The 20,426-nt window shown below is 45.0% G+C and overlaps 1 long non-coding RNA gene across 3 annotated transcripts; it reads right to left on the bottom strand.

The window, feature by feature from the left end:
- Nucleotides 1-4,465: 4,465 nt before the first annotated feature.
- On the bottom strand, nucleotides 4,466-16,836 carry LOC146772470 (uncharacterized). Of its 3 annotated transcripts, none has more exons than XR_014971973.1 (8): nucleotides 16,742-16,836; nucleotides 16,483-16,551; nucleotides 15,657-15,689; nucleotides 15,101-15,184; nucleotides 14,469-14,548; nucleotides 6,709-13,504; nucleotides 5,543-5,620; nucleotides 4,466-4,569 (listed from the first exon to the last, which is right to left on the bottom strand). It is a non-coding gene; the product is annotated as an uncharacterized LOC146772470 (long non-coding RNA). The 3 variants fall into 3 exon arrangements; XR_014971975.1 differs by having other exon boundaries at nucleotides 6,709-6,824; XR_014971974.1 differs by lacking the exon at nucleotides 16,742-16,836 and adding an exon at nucleotides 16,664-16,725.
- Between the last annotated feature and the right edge of the window lie 3,590 nt (nucleotides 16,837-20,426).

Here is a 20,426-nt window from a genome sequence, read left to right as displayed (position 1 = left end):
AATTACAAACAGAATTGCTTTACCTTAAACTAGGGCGAGACCTATTGCATTTTCAATGCTTGTTTCTTATAACACTTTTCTAGATTCTGACTCCAAGCATAAGAATGCTCCCAGTGGTGGTGCCCTACTCCACTAGGACTGTCACCCTTTTCTCATGAGCAGCCCTGTTACTTTCTTCACCGCCCGCTTTAGGGGACAAATCGCTAGTACCTCAGTGTCGAGAAACTGAGAAAAGATTCCCCCATAGTCCTCTCAATCTCAAAGTGCTGCAGTGACCCTATTTGCAAAGTAGACACCCTTGCCAAATCCGGTTTCCAGTGTTTGTGCACTATAGATGAACTGGCATATGTCTGGATTAAAAAAAAAATCCAAAGACCTTCTGGGCCTGGGCCTAGGCTGAACATTTTAGAGAAAATTGTTAAGGCTCCCACCACTATTCCTCGTGAAATATGACAAACACTATTGCATTTACCCCTACCAATCAGCATTCCTCCCCCTTTCCACTGCCCCTTAAGCCCCCCTCATACGCCCCGCATGTCACAATGCATTCTAACATATGCCCAAGTGACGGTTGGAAAACTTAAAAGTTCGCCCCCACCCCAATCTTACGGACCAAGCTACATCTCTGGCCACCATAGGCTTCTCTGGCTCCGAAGCCTGCTCCAAGCAGGCCAGAAAACAACAAATGACCAGTCAAAGTACCATGAGACCCACATGGACAAATAATTGTATCCCATTACTATCATGCTTGCTAACAATTCCAGGCCCCACCAACCATCCTCTAAACGCCGCCTCATCCAGCCTTTCCCACAAACAACTAAATGCGAACTTCCACTACCCATCTCATCCCCACTTTCCCTTTAACCATTCCAAGGTTCATACAAAGTCCTCTTCCACTAAGCCTCATCTTCAGACTCAGCACATATATCTTTTTGCCTTCTGCTAATGTGCGCCAAGGCACAAACACTCAAAGTTCGCTGGAAACCATACAGAAGTTCACTCACTGTCATAATGCGTGCACATAAGACCTCTGCATGACAATGATAGCCTGACAAGGCTCAAACATTTAAAAGCATCTTAAACAATTATTCAACCCTCTATAACTGCTGCCCATCACACCTCACCCTCTGCACCACAAGCTTAGTCTACTAGATTAAGCCAACTTGATAAGTGTCAACAAGAAACAACCAGCGTACCAACAATTATACAGCATCACTGAACGATTTAGTAAGAAAAAACAAACAAATCTCCCTCAGGAGGATTAACACTGAAGACAATTGATGGACGGAATGCAGAACAAATCAACACATTCACCCCCAGTCAAGAGATAAGGGTTAAATCCATCATTCATTTGCTCACCATGCATATAGCTGTGACTGAACTGAGGTGGCGAACTAAGCTAAAGAATGATGGATTCAACCCAGACCTCTGACGGGGGAGAGTGTCTGAAAAGTTTCAGCGCTCCGCACATCATCTCCTTGTGTTTGCTGTATTAACATTGAACCAATACGAGTCTGAAAAAGCCCTAAGACAAGTATAAACCAAAATGTCCATACTAGCACTACAGCAGAAATGCTCAACCACATCTCCAACAAGCATTGGCATAGCCAATAGGTCTCGCCTTTGGGACCCTATAGCTGTTTAGCCATGCAACAGTTGATGTTGCACCAAGGATATTGTGCTGCATAACTAAATACTAATAAGGTCCCAAAAGCGAGACCTATTGGCTATGCCAATGCTCGAGTAAACCCAACTCTTATTTCAGCGCGAGCAACACTAAAAATTGTGGTGAAACATGCAGTAGTAATGGAGCTGCGGTTTGTAAATATTTTCGCACCGTTCCAGTGGTCAAGTATACTGACTCAATGAACGGAGGTGGGCAACATTGTACTTATCAGCCTTGAGTGGCTTAATGTCAGTGCTTCTGGTTGATTCCTTCCACGTAAGAATATACATATTTCCATGGACATGTGTATTAAGGAGTGCAGGTCACCTTTTGGGAATACCTTGCAGTCTCTATTTGAGCCTCTTGCATTGTAAGATAAACACCTGCAGTGGATGCGGATTTGGGCCTCTGGAGTTTTCTGAAAAGGGTGCAAGGGATGAAGGCGTGGAAGGTTTTTGGGGTCTCGTGACACAAACAAGTGTTCTAGGTCCATGTGCCAGAGGGATAAGAACTGGTTAATGGTCCCCAAAATCCATATTTCGGTTTGGTGTAGGAAACGTGTTAATGGGAATGAAAACAGGATTGGGAATACTTTGCGTGCGATTATACTTCTATCCATTTTTTTTTAGAATAAATAAGACTGCAGTTCACTTGGGAATCTGGATTTTCTTGGAAGCCAGTCGAACAGCTGGAAAGCGACGCTACATCAGGAAGTGTGCTAGGCGCTCCAGCTTACAGTGGTTTGTCTTGTTTGATGAGGAATACAGCCTGCTGGCCCATAAAAGGGGATTACTGTTGCTTGGGGGTTAATGAGGGGCGGTTTAAGGTGTCCTGCTTTGATGTCCCTGAGAAGGGTCAGCGGTGGTTCTGGCAGCCTCGGCAACAGTATGAAGCAAGGAGATTTACCAGCGGAGTCTAACAGATGTTGATCTGGGGTCAGTTCTTCTCGTAAATTAGATCTGAAAGGATGTGTTACTTCTGGGTCAGCAGACACTGCAAGAGAGCAAAGCGAGAGACCAAAAGCAATTAAGTAAACACTGCCTGGAACAAGCGACCCAGATTGTTTTGCAAGGTGTGTGTGCGTATTTCAAACAGATAGGGTCTCGGGCCGTTGTCAGTCTTTGGGTTAGGAAACACTAATGCCAGAGGCTGGGAGCGAGGCAGGCATTTTAGACAAACCACTTTAATGTGTTGTTTGGGGGATTTGTTTTACGTACCAACGTCTTACTGAGTTGTCTCCCTCTGATAAGGTCTTGCTGGGCAGTAAGTTTTTTGCATACAAGCTTGACAACCGATCCAACAAGGCTGCCGAAAATGGGCACCTTGAATTCTGGAGCCCAGGACTGGGATCAGACAAGCAAAGGGGTTGGGGTGGTGACGGTGGCAAGCACCTGAGTGGTGCGCGCGCCAAAAGTTAAAGCGCGGCCATGGGTCAAGACATGCGCTGCCGACGAGAGAGGAAAGCCAAATGGCGCCTATGCTCGTAAGCGCACACGCCCACGTAACCGCAAGCTCTAGGCCACAAGCAAAAGCGTGTGGTAGCATTTTCTGAAGCCCACTTACTAAAAGTCTCGCCAGAGCAGCGCAGGCTCAGGAGAGACCTAAAAGGGGGACCTATGCCTGGGCACAACACACTCCACCAGCACATCTTTGTAAAGTTATTTATTCTTTAGGACACCACAATTGCTCCACTTTATCCACCAAATATTCTTTAGGCCAATGAAGCGTCTACACTGCATATTGTGCTGCTTCCGTTCTCTGAAGGAGAATAAATCTATAATTTTGCCAAAAAGTCTCATTGGGTCTACCAGTCAGTTAACTCCAAATAGGAGGTTGATCCCGAATCATTGTCATTTCAGGACCCATGTTAGACAGCGACCCAATTTACCCTCAAAACAGAACAGTTTTCTATTCAGGTGTCCAGGCTGCCAAATGCCAGACTAAACACGTTTGATTCTAGCATTCCCAGAAAACATTAGGGTACATTCCCCAAGGAGAAAAAGTACCCATTTTATCATCTACATATATAGGAAGAACACAAGTCCTAGCCTGGTCTAAATACACGAACTAGAATTCTACACTCAACCATGCCTTTTGTTGCCCCTGCCTTAACTGTCCATCCTACTGACAGGAATGAAGTCATGATTTGTAAAGATCGTGCTCTATGGGAACCCACCAGTGGCACTGCTGGACAGGATCTTGTGTCAGCATTGCCCATCACTCAAGCATCTGGTCCCTTCGACCAAGATCAGAGCTCCAACGTGCCTCGAGAAATACTGCCTGGCCAGGTGTTGAACTGAGGCCTGACTAGTTCAGAAAGCTGGTTTCAATGCAGGAGATTAAGCCACATATCCTTCATTTCACCCATTGTCACCGAGATGTGGCATACAGACCCTAAATAAAAGCCACTTCCTAGCAGCCTTGGAGTAAGGTTTCCAAGTGCTGCTGAGGATGCAGCCAAGGTAGCCTTGCTATGGCAGGTGCAACTAGTGAACAAGGAACTAGTCAGCAGAACCCCATGGCACTGTACACAATGCAATTGCAAACACCCAGAGCTCAAGAGCACCCCTGCCCCCTCGCCCCACCAACTAAAACACTAGTCTAATGGCCAGCTTGCATTAGAATAAACTTATGGGAGAAGCAATTGGACAATAGTAGGTCACTACTAATCACAAGAAAGTATTTTATCTTCTAAAGATGGGCCAGTACACTATGTGCAAACATTCAACCCACAGGCAAGCCCTCTGAGAAAACCTTGATCACTGTCCCAGTTCATAAAATTAGCACAGACAAAATGAATTGAATTCAACACTTTATTTTACAATAATGTAAAGCTGTGAAATGAGACCAGGTCTGGTCACCAAAGATTTGCTCCAAGAGGCTTCCTGTGGGAGGAGAGTCACCTACAAAAAAAAATGAACATGAGTGAGGACAGCCACAGCCACCGGAGATCAGAGATGTTGAAGCATCCACAATAAGCTAAGACTAACAGATCCTTTACAAGTTTACTCCACCCTCTTTGCTGTAAACCAAACAAGGTAAAATCCTCCTTTGACTTAGTGGAGAGAAAGCACTCCCAAGCATGCCAGAATATTAAAGGGAAGTAGAAAATAAAAAAGGAGTATGCACAGGTCACTGCCGTGTGAGCTGGTATTAAGAACCATGTATACATACACCCCCTTGGTAATCTTCATTCCTTGAAACTAGTTGTTAGCCTCCCTTTCAAGCAGAGATTACAGCATTTGGGACCTGCTTTATTTTTATGGAGCCTACAACCCAACATGTAGACATACGCCATTTAAGATCAATGGTAGTCTTCTGTTATGGAATACATTTGACATGGGACCATGTTTAAAGTTACCTAATCCTCCTCCAAAAATGTGGAGGATGCATTCTACGCAACCTTAGATCTTCACCTTCCTACAGCCTTAATGTTTTAGCCAAGTGATGCAAAGCAAATGACAGACTTGTGCAAAATGTTAAATATCCCGTCCCTTCTGGGTAGGTTCACAAGGTAAGCCTTCTTTCTCCATCTTGGACAACTTCATAGTCTGGACCTTTAAACACTGAGCTTTACCTTCCAAACCACACCCTATTGCAATAACTATAGAATCTGCCAGTAATCAACCTCGTGCAGCACATCTGTAATTTCGCAGACATACTCATGGCACAGTAATTTATTGTAACCTCAATACACTTTCGATTCTCCAAGTCCCCTCCACCACCGGTCCTCCCATCAATATCACCCTTACTCGTGCCATTTCACAGCTCCTCAAAGAAGGCAGGAATCCAAACCACTAGAACCAATTTAGTCACACTCATAACATACTTTTATATAGTGCACGTTACATGCACATTTATGAACCCATAACTTACCTTTAACACTGCAGGCACAGTCAGGTGTAAAAACAGGCTTCACACAGCAGAGGGGACAACTGAGCAACACCAGGTCAGCTGCAGAAAACAGGAAAACATTAGAATCTGAAACCACCAGGTACTGAGTTCCAATTGAAATGATAATTGGTACAAATGTTCTGCCCAAGGCAAGAGGCTGATCTATTTAATCAAACTAATGTTTGAACAGAAAGCAAAATACTGCAGGCTTAACGGCTCCAGCTTTTGCCCCACTCAAAGGGTATCACTTCTGGTTATACAGAGTAGATTTAACTGTGCAGTCTCAAGAAAGGTACTTAAAGATGCCAGAACTCAAGAGATTGGTCCAATGTTTCGCACCTCAGTTGAGACCAGTACTACAGCCAGTTAACCACCACCCCCCCCCCCCCCCCCCGGGAATTCTAAGAAAACAAGTGGGTCCCCAGCTGAAGTGCCGCAGTCCAACTAAAATAATTACTTTAGTCATTAAGATTAACAGTAAGACAGCAGAATCTAAAAAAGGTGGAATATAAATAAAAGCAGACTGGTAAGAGGCATGGATAAGGCTGGGCATGGATAAGGCTGGTCAGTAACTATGTAAACAATTTAAATACTTCTAGGTGTGTTAATGGCACTCTGCATCCAAAGGTTTGCATCCAAAAAGTGATGCAAACAGACCACAGCAGCTATCCCCTCACGTACACTAGCTGGAGGAAGGCTGCACCAGGCACAATTATTAGCAATGTACATGTGCTAGAGCCACCATATGAAGGCGATACCCTTTTCTTTCTAATAGTATTATCTGAAGAGGCGCTCACAAGGGCACATTTCTAAGCTCCCTCCAGTCCTCACTGCGGCCTTCAGGCCACACAATGCCCAACTTAAACCTCCGGCCTATGGAAAGACCAGCACATTTTAGCTTAAATTGCTACTATACACACACCTTACAAACCCAGTTGTAAGTGTTTTATAGAAAAAGGTCATGAATTACTGCAGAAAGTAATTTTGCAGGGATAATAGTATTCACCATGTCCTAGAAACCAATCAAAATACATAAATACCTTTTTTTTTTTAAACACGAGGTGTAGATTAAATTTTAATCCTGAAAAACAATACTACTGGTTTATTGCAAGGTTAATAGTCCTGCAGCCATATAAACCCTTACTTACCCTTAATATTGCAGCTTGAATTTCATAGATACCAAGCAGACATGTAGGAAACTTCATCTGTACTTCAGGAATTGGTGCAGAATTGACAGAAGGTGGCTTCTGACGCCATATGAAATCTGTAAATAAGGACAAATTGGTACAAAGCTTAAGTTGAGAAAATATACTGTACCAGCAATAAGGCCTTCCAGTGTCAAAGATGGCTTTTCCCGCCACAAGGGTTTCTCCTCCAGCAATTGGAGTAGATTTCACTGCGAGATGCCTGAATAGAGGCGTTCTGTGCGGCCCTTGGGTGCCAGAATTCAGGCTATCTCGAGAGAGGTGACAGATGAGCGCCAATATCTGCCTCCTCTCAATTGACGTCAGCACTGCAGCCGGTTCACCCAGTGGGACACCCCAACAAAAAAAAACAGGGGCCCACATGGGGCCCCGGCTGCAGTGCTGAGGTCAGGCTTAAATAAGCCTTTTTTTTATAATTTAGTCATCACATAATAGAAGTAAGAAATAAGAAAGTAGAGAAAGTGGGGATACAAGGGATAGGAAAGACAAGAGGTTAGACAATTGCTGTAAAACAGCAAAATTTGAAAATTCTGTTGGTACTCAGTGGGTATCACAGCTACCCATCTTAGTAGTACTTAACAGACAAATATTTTGTGTCTACAGACAGACGCAGAATAGACCTCCACTCACCATCCCTCATGGGAGGCTAGCAGGTCGAATTGAATTAAAGTTTATAAAGCGCAACATATACCCGAAAGAGTCTTGGCGCTATGCATGATCTGAGAACACACGTAAGAGGCCGTAATCATTTTGAGCGATTTAGGCGGTTTGTGTAAACAGCCAGGTTTTTAGGCCTTTTCCTAAAATGGATCAAGGAGGGAGCCGATTTTAAGGTGATGGGTAATGTATTCCACATCATAGCTGCTGATCTAAAGATGTTCCTGCCTCCCCAAGTAGCCTTTTTAGAGGGGATAATTACCATGTTCCTAGCTGTTCCGGACCGCAGGGTTCTATTGGGAACATACCATTTTAGTTTATTCCTAAACTGTGTTCCAAAATTGTGCAATGATTTAAAAGCCAGGCGTAGGACTTTAAACTTACATCTCTGCCTGACTGGGAGCCAATGTCATTTTTTATGGCTTCTTTGGCTGAGAAATGCTGGACCATGCACCTTCCATGCACCTTTAATTGGCACATGCAAGTATTGCAGTCACCATGCAGGCATTAATAACCACTGCAAATATAAGCAGTTCACATGACCTTTCTAAGCTCTCTATATGGTCTTCACAGGGAGCCCAGGCGACTGCCATTGCCAACTAATGTGAACATAGCCACATGAGTTTAACAAACATCTACAGCTTTGATAGTGTCCCTGTAAGAAAATGGGTCTGTTGCAGTACCCCCACACTTTTTGCCTTGCATTTGATGCAACTTTGGCTGAAGAGTACTTGGTCCCCCGATGTCCAGGTTCTCAGTACCAGTCTCTTAGAAACAAGTCCACAATTGGTACATCTGTAGGTCCCTAGTAAGTGGTACCCTTGAGGCTGAAGAGGGTCCCCTAGAGCTCACTAGGACCATGCCAATGCCCCTGTAGCTTGCATGCCCATGAGGTGAAAACATGACCAAGCCGACATGGCACCCATGGCAGCTGCACTGCCTAAGATGCAAGTAATTCCCCCCCTTCTAGCCAGCCTTACTTGCCCCAAGCCAGGGTACACTATATCCCAGGTGTGAGCACATCTGCATGAGCAGATGCACCACTACATTATTAGGGTCTATTCCTTAACATTGTAAGTTCCAGGGAAGCCAGAGTGTGCATGGGCTGGGAACTTGACAACTAGTTCCACAGCACCATGATGGCTTCACTGAACCCATGACTGTTTGGTATCAAACAGCTCCTTGTAATCAATCCACACTGATGCCAGTGTGAGATCTATTAAACTATGCACCCAGGGCACACCCAAGAGGTGCCTCCAGAAAACCTACAAAACCCTTGTGTGGTTCGACCGACTTTAGGCAGCCTGCCACACAGACCTGTTCCTGGACCCTAGGTAAACAGCCCCGCTCTCTGGGACCAGAAACAACGCACATCCAGAGCAGAGGTTTCACACTTCCTCCCCCCAGGATGGGCCAGTCCCAAAGAGGGAAGCTTCAAAGGCCTACCGCCTTTGTAAGGTGACCACCAGCCTCGGCTGCTAGCAGATGGCAGCCCCTGGTTAACACCCCCACTTTGGGCAGTAACTCAAAATAGGTGTCCATCTATGCCAACCCCAACCCTAAGGTGGAGAAGGTGAGGAGAAGTACATCTTTCAGTCCACCATCTTTAAGGGGAGCAGACCCCCTCCAATCAGGGATACATCTATGCCCCTCCCACAAGAGGGTGGCATAATAGAGGCTTTAGTCACCCCAGCTAAGGTGTCCATTGGCCCTACCTGCAACTCCCCTAAAAACCTACATCTGGTATTTAGGTGGGTTCCTCCGGCCTAGAGACTAGATCTGTGTTGACCTAAGACTACCCTGCAAAGATGACAGAGGACAATGGCTGCCTTGGCCCAGCCCAACCAGCCTGTCTCCTGCTTCTGTAACCCTGCAGCCTCTCAAATCCTTGGGAGGACTGTTGCCTTCGAAAAAATCTCAAATCTCCTGCAGACAGCAAACCTGTCGAAGAAGAAACCAACTCCAAGGATCCCAGCGTATTCATATTTCCTAGTCTCCCTAACAATCCTGACAGTCTACAGTGTTGGTTGGCCTCTCCAGATATCCACAGCTGCGCCTGCAGTCTCAACCCAGAGGCTCCCCCTGACATGCTCCGGTAAGAAGACAGCCATCAAAAGGCACCCCTAAACCAAAGCCCCTGGGGAGCAGAAGACTGTGCCCCATGACACCCTACATCTCTATTTACCATGGATGCCATTGGTCTCCTTCCTGAAACCTCCAGTGCAACGCCTGCATCCTGTTTGCCAAAACAGTCTCCACAGAAAAGCATTGGGCGCACAATGCAGATTTTTGCACCCTGCCGCCCCTGTGCCACTGGTGGTGTATGTTAGGTGCTGCCCTGTGCTGGTGCTAACCCCTAAAGTTTAATTCCTGCAGCCAATTTACCCACCTGCAAGCAGCGTGGCTCCAGGAACCCCCAGTCTCCACTGAAAAGCATTGGAACGAACTCCAACTTTGACCTATGCACCTGGCGGTGCAGTTTCGGTACTCGCCTGACCATTGCTGGCTTTTGATCTTAAAGACTGGAAATTGCTAGATCTTTGCCTGTTTAACCGCGATATTGTTTTCCCCTATAGGAAGGCAATGAACTGTGAAAAAGCGACACTCCAAAATTTAAGCAAAGGAAAAAGTATTTAAAAACGTACTTACCTTATTACAAAGATCTTGGTCTTAAAATAAATCCCCAAGTAAAGTTTTCTAAAATGGGGCTGGATCTCAGTCTTGAGTCGTGTCCAGTATTGATCACTGTTGACCAATAAATGCCTTACACTCCAGTTAGGCATAAAGCTGCTCCCCCACACTACCACAAATATAACACTTTGAGTCCTGTACACTTTTGGGGAACCCCTGGACTCTCTGCAGGGTATAACCATCTAGTGGTGATATACACAGAGCCAGCTTCCTACAGACCCCAGCCACAACTCTAGCCTAGTCTCCAGGATGAAATGGCAACCCAAATAAGATTGCTCCCATCAAATTTTGCAATCCCTGGCTTGCCAACTGGCTGCTAAAAAGCAGGGCAGTGTTACTTAGGAACAGTTGTAACAAAAGGGCTCCAAATGTTTTTCCAAGAGCAGCGGTTTCACACTGGTCCTGGCTTAAATGTACTAGGGAAACAAATATTTAACATGGTCCTCAAACATCCAAGTCAGGCTTTTAGCGTTTGTCTCCTGAATAAAAGCCTAAAAACATGTGGTGCAGGATTAAGTCTACTCAGTTATCACTCCTTGAAAGATTGCAGGTTACTACCATCTAATTAGTATAAAAGCTCATTTAGAAAGGGCCAGCACAGATATTACACTAATGGGTTCCATTATGAACTAGCTGAAACAATTCCTGCAACTTCCCAGAAATTTCCTACCACCAATTTTAGAAGTGTTCCACCCAGACACCACATGCTTAGATCACACGAAGTAGGTGAAGTGCCACATCAACAGTGTTTGATTGTTGAATGCCCTACAACAGTCCTCACAGGGGTCAGAGACTACCAGGAAGTTGCAATGTACAGTCTGGAATAAAGACTTAAGAATGCTGGGTATTGACGTCAAAGCAGATGCTTAACATACAATATTACACATGGAGTGGTTATGGCAGGGCTGTTGAAACTCACACGTTGCTAATAATGCCGCAGTAGCTATTGCTAGAAGACTTACAAGAGCATTATACGGCAGGATGCTAGTCTCTGAACAATTTAATAGGGGTGCGAGGGGTTGGCAATCACAAAAACTTCTTAAGCCACATTTGTATCCAACAAATTGGTACTCTCCAGGAAGGAATGTTAGGAAGCTAGCTTTTATTACTGTCACAATCAGCATTCCTAATCAACCCCCCTGAGAGCAGTACGAGTGTATGGATGAGAACATGTCCATTGTGAGCCTGTCCACAATCCTGGTCTTTATATTGAGGATCCTTTTATAGTCTAGTTGAAACCTTCTGGCCTTAGTTTCGAGAGTCAAGCACAGAAGATATCGCCAACATTCCTGGAGATCAGTGTTCATGGGAGATCTACCATGAGGACCAGTCCTTTGCAGTGCACAATTTTTACCTTTCCCCTGGTTAGGTCAGCTTCAGCCAGTCATGAAGCTCTGAGCCTGCAACCAATGGGCAAGGTGAAAGATACAGGGGCAAGGCAATAGCAGGAATACAACATTCAGGGCCCTCAATGGCACAAGTTGTAGGAGTTCTAACCCTACAACCAGAATTGATTAATATAGTGTGCAACCAAGAATAAAGGACCAACCAAAACAGTTCAATCCTTCCCACTGGGTTTATCCAAGTGGCCTACAGATCCAAGTGATGGAAAAAAAACACCATCCTCCTGGTGGCAAGTAGATGCAAGGATCTTTTGTAAAGACTGGCTATAAAGACCACCGAACTAGCAATTGACTACACCGGTAGACACCAACCACTTTGCCATTTACAGGTCCAGTTATAGCTATGAAAGCTAAAGGGATACTCATGAAGGGAACCTTCCTTGTCAGAGCTGGAAGGAGGGCACTTGCCAATTCAGATAAAGGCTTCTCAAAACACTACTCGGGAGTCCAAAAGGATATTTCGGAGGTGGTTCAGGTCATAAACGTTCAACACCCAAGTCAGTTAACTGATAAGAAGGAGCCAGGCAGGATGTTTAGAGTTATCAAAAGCGGTCCCTCTACACTAGGCAGATGCGCAGTTTAACTGGAGAAACAGGGCTGTTGGACTATCCACAAACAGTGCAGCTAAGTAGCAAGATATAGGAGTGCAGAAAGAGCCAAAGAAATTGTTCAGGAACTATAGCTACAGAAACAAATGGAGGTGGCAGAAGGGCCAGCATCTGGACTCCCCAGTACCCATGAGTTCGACTTACTATATACTCATGTTGCAAAGAAGGACTCAAGTAGTAGAGAATAAAAAAGCAGTTTGGGCATTGGTGTAACAGACCTTCCCACAGTGCACCCCCCCTCCCCAAGCTCACAGTATCCAAACCCGAGACAACTTGACTGAGTATGGGAGAGGGCCCCTAACTACTTTTCACGGGAGGGGGGCTTCAGGTATCGTTACACCACTGAGTTTGGTGGGCTCTGGACAGCAGCTGGAGTGGGGAGGGCAGGGTTAAGTCAGATACATGGTGCAGCAACACGGATTTATTTTCCCTATCAAAAAGCCATGCCCCCCCCTCCAAAAAAAAAAAAATTCCAGTGGTTCTGCTTATAACCACCATAGGCTTTTGGGGCTCTGAAGCCTGCTCCAAGCAGGTCAGAAAAAGGTCAAATGACCAGTCAAGGTACCATGCTCCACAAGACTGACATGGGCAAATCTGGTCTCGTTACTACCTTGCCTGCTAACAATTCCAGCCTCCACCAGCCATCCTCTAAATACTTACTCACCTAGCCATACCCAACTAAGTGCAAACTTGCACTACCGGTCCAATCTCACTCACACTTCTATGATGGTCTCACAAACTCATCTTCCTCTAAGCCTCCCCTTCAGACTGCACACACCTCCATCTTTTTGCCTTCTGCTACTGTGCCTTGCACACCAAGTTTGCTGGAAACCCAGAGTACTTCCCGGCCATATTGCACGCCACAGAACTCTGCGTGACAGTTCAACCATGACATGGCCCAAAAACATTTAAAATCATCTTCATGCCCTCTATAACTTCTGCCCATCACACTTCGCCCTCTACACCACAAGCTTAGTCTACTAGAGGATCCGGAGGAAGCCAACTTCATAGCCCACCGTGCCAGCCACAAACACCAACCAGCGTACCATCAGCTATGCACCATTACTGGACAATGAGGTAGAAACAAGAATTTGTGTCACCCAGGAGTATTAACACTAAAGCCATGTGATCTGCTAGAACTACAGCAGTAACACTCTAGCACATTTCTCCACCCCCCAAAAAAATATGGGGGGGGGGGATCTATACCTGGGCACAAGCACCCTGTGAGGTACGATTCTACCCCCCCCCCCCCTTCACGTTCTCAAAATTAGCAGACAATTCAGATAGACACTTTATTTTATCTGAATGTGAAGGTGCGAAATGAGACATGGTCTGGCCACCAAAGATTTCCTCCAAGAGGCTTCCTGTGGGAAGAGTCACCTACAAGAAAACAAGAAGAACATGAGTGAGGACAGGTACGGCCACCAGAGATGCTGAAGCATCCAAAAGTAACTAACAGACTCTTTCCCTCAGTTGTAAACTCAACAGTAAGATACCTCCCTCAACCACCAGTAGAGAGAAGCACCCCCCCCCCCCCCCCCAAAGCATGACAGAAAAATAAAGGGAGTAGAACAATGAAGTATGCACAGGTCACTGCCTTGTGGGATGGTTTTAAATTGACGTTTCAAGAACACATGTATACCCCCCCCCCCCCCCCCCCCCGGTAACCTTCACTCCTTGAAACTGGAGTTGGGCCACATTTGGGAGCTGCATCATTCTTCTGAAGCCTACAATCCTACATGTAGACCAACATTTAAGATTCACGGCACTCCTGTTATGGAAGACATTCCTCAGAATGGGATCATGTTTAAAGTTCCCTTTCCTCCTCTAAAAATATGGAGGATGCTTTCTATGCAGACTTTGACATTCACATATGACCAATTTCCTCATTTTCCTGCAGCCTCAGTTACAGCCTTAGCCAAGTGATGCAAAGGAAATTACACATGCAAACAGTTAATTATCCTTAACTCCCCGGGAAGAGGGGGGGGGGGGGGGGGGGGAGGGACTTTCACATGGTGACCCTACTGTCTTGGACAGTCAGTCTGGACCATTAAACCCATCTAGATTTACCTTCCAAACCACACCCTATTGCAAAACAGATCTGCTTGTCACAAGCCTGGCGCAGCCCATCTGTTAGTTCTCAGATGTACTCATGGCACAGCAAACGATCTTACCTCTTGATACACTTTCTCCAAGTCCCCTCCACCCCTCACAGGAAAAACTGCCTTGCACATACCATTTCACCACCACTTCTTTGAAGTGATCCAAACAAGCATAACAAATGCAGTCCATTCTTACCATACTTTTGTTTAGCACATATTACATGCACACTTGGTGAACTCACCTTACATAGTGCTGGCAAGGTCGGATCCAAAAACAGGCTTCACACAGCAGAGTGGCCCCAGCTATAATGCCCAAGTCAGGCTAAAAGAATGTTTAATTAGGTAATTTGTAATTGGGGTTCAGCAATTTTCATAGTTTCTCCCCCTGCTCCCATCTCAAACACCTTTTTTTAGGAATATAAAAATGCAGCAAGGTTCTATAGATGTTAATGCATATTCTGGAATTATTTTCATAACTATTAGTCAACTGCTAAGGTATATTATATTCAGATTTGCACAGTGCATGGCTACCCAGCCAAGGGCTTCCTAGCGCTAAGACACAAAAAAGGTACCCAAAGCCAGCAAGGGGGGGGTGGGGGGGGGGGGGGAGCGAAACAGACTCAAGATCAAAGTTTAAAACAACCAGCTTTTAAACTTCCTACAGAAGAGTGAAAGCAAGCAGCAGGCTCTCAGGTTGATGGGGAAGGGAGTTCAACTTTGGGCTTAAGAGGGCTCTACTTTTGCAAATAAGACTTACTTCATGAATTTTTTTATTTTATGCTACTGTGAATTTCAGTTCCTTAAAATTACTTACATTGTTACCTCGGTTTTAATTGCCATTAGTGGAAGTACATTGTATAAACCCATGACTTACCTTAAGATTGTAGCTTGAATTTCATAGGTTCCAATCAGACACGTAAGCAACTTCATCATCTGTGCTTCAGGAATTGGTGCAGCACTAGACAGAAGACAAATGTATGACGTTATTCCACCGTCTTTTTCCTCGCTTGGAATCACAACGCGGTCATTACGATGACCGCGTTGTGATTCCGCATACCATTACTCCACAAGTCGGAACAACGACTTGCAGAGGGGGGGCGCTGGATGTTGGAATAGTATAATTTCACAAAAACGAGGAATTTCTTACTAAAAGCCCTTAAAACATAGCTGAACTAAGGCATTGCACTGATCTTTACACTACATACCCACCAGACAGAGAGAACACCAACAGCTACGGATAGCTATGCTCTGGGGCATCATCTCCCCAAATTCATAGTAATCGTTCCTCACCCTTGAGGCGCCGATCCCACACACACACACATCCTCCAACCGAACTCCCATTGCTATAAACAGTTGGCACCCTTTGATAAATAATCTCGCAGAAGCCCCCCCTCATTTGAGCTGTATCCTAAAACATTTTGGGGGCTTACCTTGGAGCCAGACTCATGGGCTTCAAGAATCACCTGGGAACAAAAAATACCAGACAGCATTACTGCACAATATAATCATGAAACAAACTTCAATTTAAAAGGCCATCAGCCAGCACAAAATGCTACAATTTTAAAGCCAGTACCCACAAGCATTGCAAGATACAAGAAAGCAGCCTTTCAGTTTACCCGCGAGATTCTCCCTTCGAGAATCAACATTGAAGCAGAGTAATAGTAAATTAGAAATAATTTAACCTACTAAAGTGTTTGCTTATTTGATATAGTATTTAGAGAACTTTACGTTTTCCCAGATCAGCGCTATCCTTCCAGGTAGTATTTTTTCATCAGTTATTATAGTTTCTAAAACCTCCCAGAATACAATGGTGTATTTTTTATTTCAGAAAAGAACCTGGAGGAGTTAATAAAAAGATAAAATAAACGGAATATTTGGGAAGGTGGGGGGGGGGCAGTAGTTAGCATAAGAAATGTTACACCTTTTTTATATTAACCAACACAATATCTTAAAGATATGAACACTTAAACATAAGACGGCCGCGGTTGAAAAACATTAAATTAAAATAGTTTATTCAGAAAAACAAAAAGTAGCGTTCACTCGAAATACTAACAGAAGAGAAGCAAACAAAATAAAAGAGGAGAGGAGGAAGTTTAAGACTTCAAAATGAACTGGGACTGTCTCTCAAATACAAACATTACCCGGTCAAATATACATCTTCAAGAGCGATTAATAACTATTCTTCAACATAGAACCGCAAAATAAAGGCGCTCAAAGTAGACTTAACAAATTTACCACCAACGCTAGTCCACTCACCGCCGAAACACCGTACCAACTTCGGTCTTCGTCCGCGCTTTCCTCCGATGGAAGACGAAAATTGAAGACCTAAATTAGAAACAAGTTAACTAGGAACTCCACAATAACCCCGGAACGTTCGGTAAATAATAAAACACAAAAATACAGTTGAAAACATACACTGCACAAAAATACTACTTACAGCAGGAAAACACAGCGTCTCAAGTATAAACTAACTTAAAAATTCACCACACTTGTCTTGTCATACAAACCAACTTACCAGAATGAAAATAGAACAGCCCAGGTCTCCTCTGCCCATTTTTAAATCAATAATGCAGACGCGGCAATTGGTCACGTGGCTACCTTTGGACAAATCAGAGTCTCTCTGATAATTACAAGCCGCGCCTATTGTGGTCACGTGACATTATCATGGCCAATCCAAGGCTTTCTTGAGGTCTTAGCGGGAGCGAGAAGGAGGCAGGTGGGAGCTCGATGGGATGGAGCCAGGTGCACAATTCAGGTGTCATTGATTGGCTCCTGAGTGAGAGCGGCGACTGTGATTGGCCACGTGTTATTTGTGTGATGACGTCAGTTGTGTCTTTATCTCCCGGAGGCTTCTGGGTACCTGAGGGTGGGCAGGGAACAGTTCCGGAAGTGGAGTTCTCTTTGGGGGGGAAGTAGGCTCGCCTTGTTACAATGGACGTTTGACTCTTCGGATGGTTCATTTAAAGAGGGGTGTAATTCGTTCACAGTTTATTGATGGAGCCTGTAGGGGGAAGTAGCTCTAGGGTGGGGCGAAAATAAAGGAAAGTGGAGAAACGGGTTATGGTTGTTACCGGCCTCTGTTTCACCTGCTCATGCTCTCTCACTGTGGACTTTGCTTCAAAAATCTAATGCATTCTGGGAGTTGTAGTCTTGGCTCACCTGTATTGCGCAGCGAGTGAACATGTCGGGTTAAACAGTGTTTGTGAAAGGAAAGCTTGGCATGCGTTCATGGGCGGCTGAAACGGACGGAGATGTCAGGTTTAGATATATTTGTTACTGGATCGAGATTTTCTTTTATAAGGGGAGCTCCGATCCCCAGACAAGATGTGTTCACTTTCCAAAACAAGTGTCTAGGTTGACACAATGCACACACTTCCAACAATGCGTTCTCGGTGATGGAGTCCCATTACAAAGCAGTGACACCAATAGGTATGGGGCAGCACTTTCACTGTGGCTAGGTCATGTCATAGTGCTTTAAATGGGTAGGTACTGAGTACCTGCACTTTATTCATGTGAAAGGGAGAGTGCCAGTACTGGTGCACTACTTGTAATGCGAGAGTACGGGCACTCCTTGGTAGCAAGCAGGTCTTTTGGGTAGTGAGTTCCTGAATTGCCACATATATTTCTATAATTCCATTTTCAGCACTAGTCCTAGGTCACCCCTCATTCCAGTCCTGACACCACTCCACTGCAACATTGTTCTACAGTACCTCGAACCCTTTCAATATTCACCCCTGGTCTCAGACACACAACTCTACTAAACTTCCCCAGTCCTGACGTAGTATCCCTGAGCCATCAGCTGTTCCAGTGCTGGGACCTTCCTACCTGCCAGTCCAGTGCTGGAACCACGCCCTCTTTCACCACCTCTACTTCTACTGCCCATGCACCTCAAAGCTGCTCTGCATTACCCTCAGCTGCGCCAGTACTGAAGCAGCCGACTGTACGCTGCAGACCACACTTCAGTACTGGCCTGCAGTACCTGGCACTATTCTGCAGTTGGCACCATTAACACAGAGCTCCGTACATTGGAGGCCATCAACTACCATAAATGCATGCCGGAAAAAAAAAATATGAAACTGACCCCTTAACCCCCCCCCAACCCCCCAGAAAGTTTTGAACTCCATACAACACTTTATTTTCTTGCAATTTATAGTGCTAAGATTCACTGTAGGCATCATCCCTCTGCCTGGCTCCAAGGCTTGTTGAATCCATGATGGGCTCAGTATGTGACCGCAGACCCAAGATTTGTTTTATGGTGCAAAATTAAAAATGTTGACAATTGACATTGAATTTCAGGTAGCCATGCTACCATCTCCTAATGCTTCCTTAATCCAGAGTTCTTTTGTTGGTTCTGTCACTGCGTCGTTTAGTGTGGAACCACCGCTGCCACGCGCTCCTTCAAATTTAACTCACCAGATGATGGAGGTCAGCTCTATCACTACAGTGGAGATGGCTTTTTGTTCTTTTTGATGTAGTCCTTCCTCTTCGTGTGTTTGTCCCTCTCCTGAAGCCTGGATGCCTTACTTATGTCCTTCCGCTGCTCATTTTTCCACGCTCTACTTATTTCTATGTTTAAGCACTCTACTAGAGTGCGTCTCTTTCAGCAGCCTCCCTTGTGTACTTCTACCTCCTCCGTGTTCTTCCCACATCCACACACCCTACACTCTGTTGTACTGTCCCCCCCAATACAATTCCTCAATTGTTCTTGTTGCCCCCTCCTGCCATTGATCGTGTTGTCACCTCCTTCACGCCCTTGTCTCACCCTCCTGCCGTTGTCCTTGTTCTCAGCGCTGGCTTCTTAATACCCCTTTTTAGGTCAAAGTCTACCATACAGTTTGCTAAAGACATCTGGGGACAGTCGGAAAGTTTCCTTGGGAATGCATTTCGCCAGTTGCCTGCCAATGGCTTTGTGGTTTATAACTCATATTCTGGCTTTCTTTTTGCTGGCTTTATTTGTCTTCGGCTGTCCAGGTTCAGTTCCTCCCTCCCAAGGAGAAAAGCCTTTTCACACTACCTCTCCTTGTATTTTTCCACGATTGTCCTTTCTTTAATCAGGCCTATAAATCTTGTTCTTATCTTGTCCCGTTTGCTGTGCATTCAAAGACAGAGGCCAAGTGTTAGGCTTTGTCTTCCAAAGGAGTTTGGTGTTTACTTTTCTTTCTCTGACTTTAAAGGGAGAGGATTTATGTGGCAGTCGTGCTGGATACGGGGGTGGAGGGGTAGGAAAGGGTTTTTGTCTATCTTACTACAACATTTAAATGAACCGTGCAAGTATTTCGAAATCTATCAGAGTTAGCAAACCACAAATGAAGATTTTTTTTTGTTAATTTTGAAGTGTGTTGAAAATCAATACTTTAATATGATCAAATCAATACACCAGGTGATGCCATTTCCGTACATTATCATTTGTGCGCTGTATAGTTTTATTAGTAAAACTGTTTCTCCCTGCAAATGTACCGTCATTTCAATTGAAAATGCATTCTCTAATTGCAGTGTGCTACCACAACATGCATACTCCACTTTACACCACACCACTCTACGCCTATACACACTACTCTACACCACTTCCCTCTTTGCCAACGCACTCTACATCACTCCAGTCTAGGCTATACTCTACACAACTCCAGTCTATGCCATTCTGAACATTGCACTCAACGCCAGGGCACTCTAGTTTGTACTGTTCCACTCTATGACAGACCACTGTACGCCACTCTAATTTACATTGCACTCTATGCCACTGTATTCTAGACCACATTACGCCACTCTACTCTGCACCAGTTTACTCTATGCCACTGCAATCTACTCCACTCTGCACCACTCCACTCAATGCTATTGCAATCTACTCGAAACCGGTGCACTCGTCATTGCACTCTACAACGCATCACTGTAGTCTACACCACTGCTCTCCACACCACTCTACTCTGCAGCACTGCACTCTCTGCCGCTTAACTCTACTCCACTCTACTCTGCACTTTACAGCACTGGACTCTGCAGCACTCCACACTACTCTACACCACTGCACTCTATGCCACTGCTCTATACGCCACTCAACTCTATGCCACTGCACTCTATGTACCATTCTAATCTACACCACTGCATTCTATGACACTGCATTGTATCCCACTATACTCTACACCTGTCTACTCTACGCAACTCCACTCTATACCACTCCAATATACAACACTCTGTGCCATGACACT

This window comes from Triturus cristatus, chromosome 12 (assembly GCF_964204655.1).
Source record: "Triturus cristatus chromosome 12, aTriCri1.1, whole genome shotgun sequence".
Taxonomy (NCBI): Eukaryota; Metazoa; Chordata; class Amphibia; order Caudata; family Salamandridae; genus Triturus; species Triturus cristatus.
The sequence above is the reverse complement of the archived record's forward strand: the minus strand, read 5'-3'. Positions and strand labels throughout refer to the sequence as shown.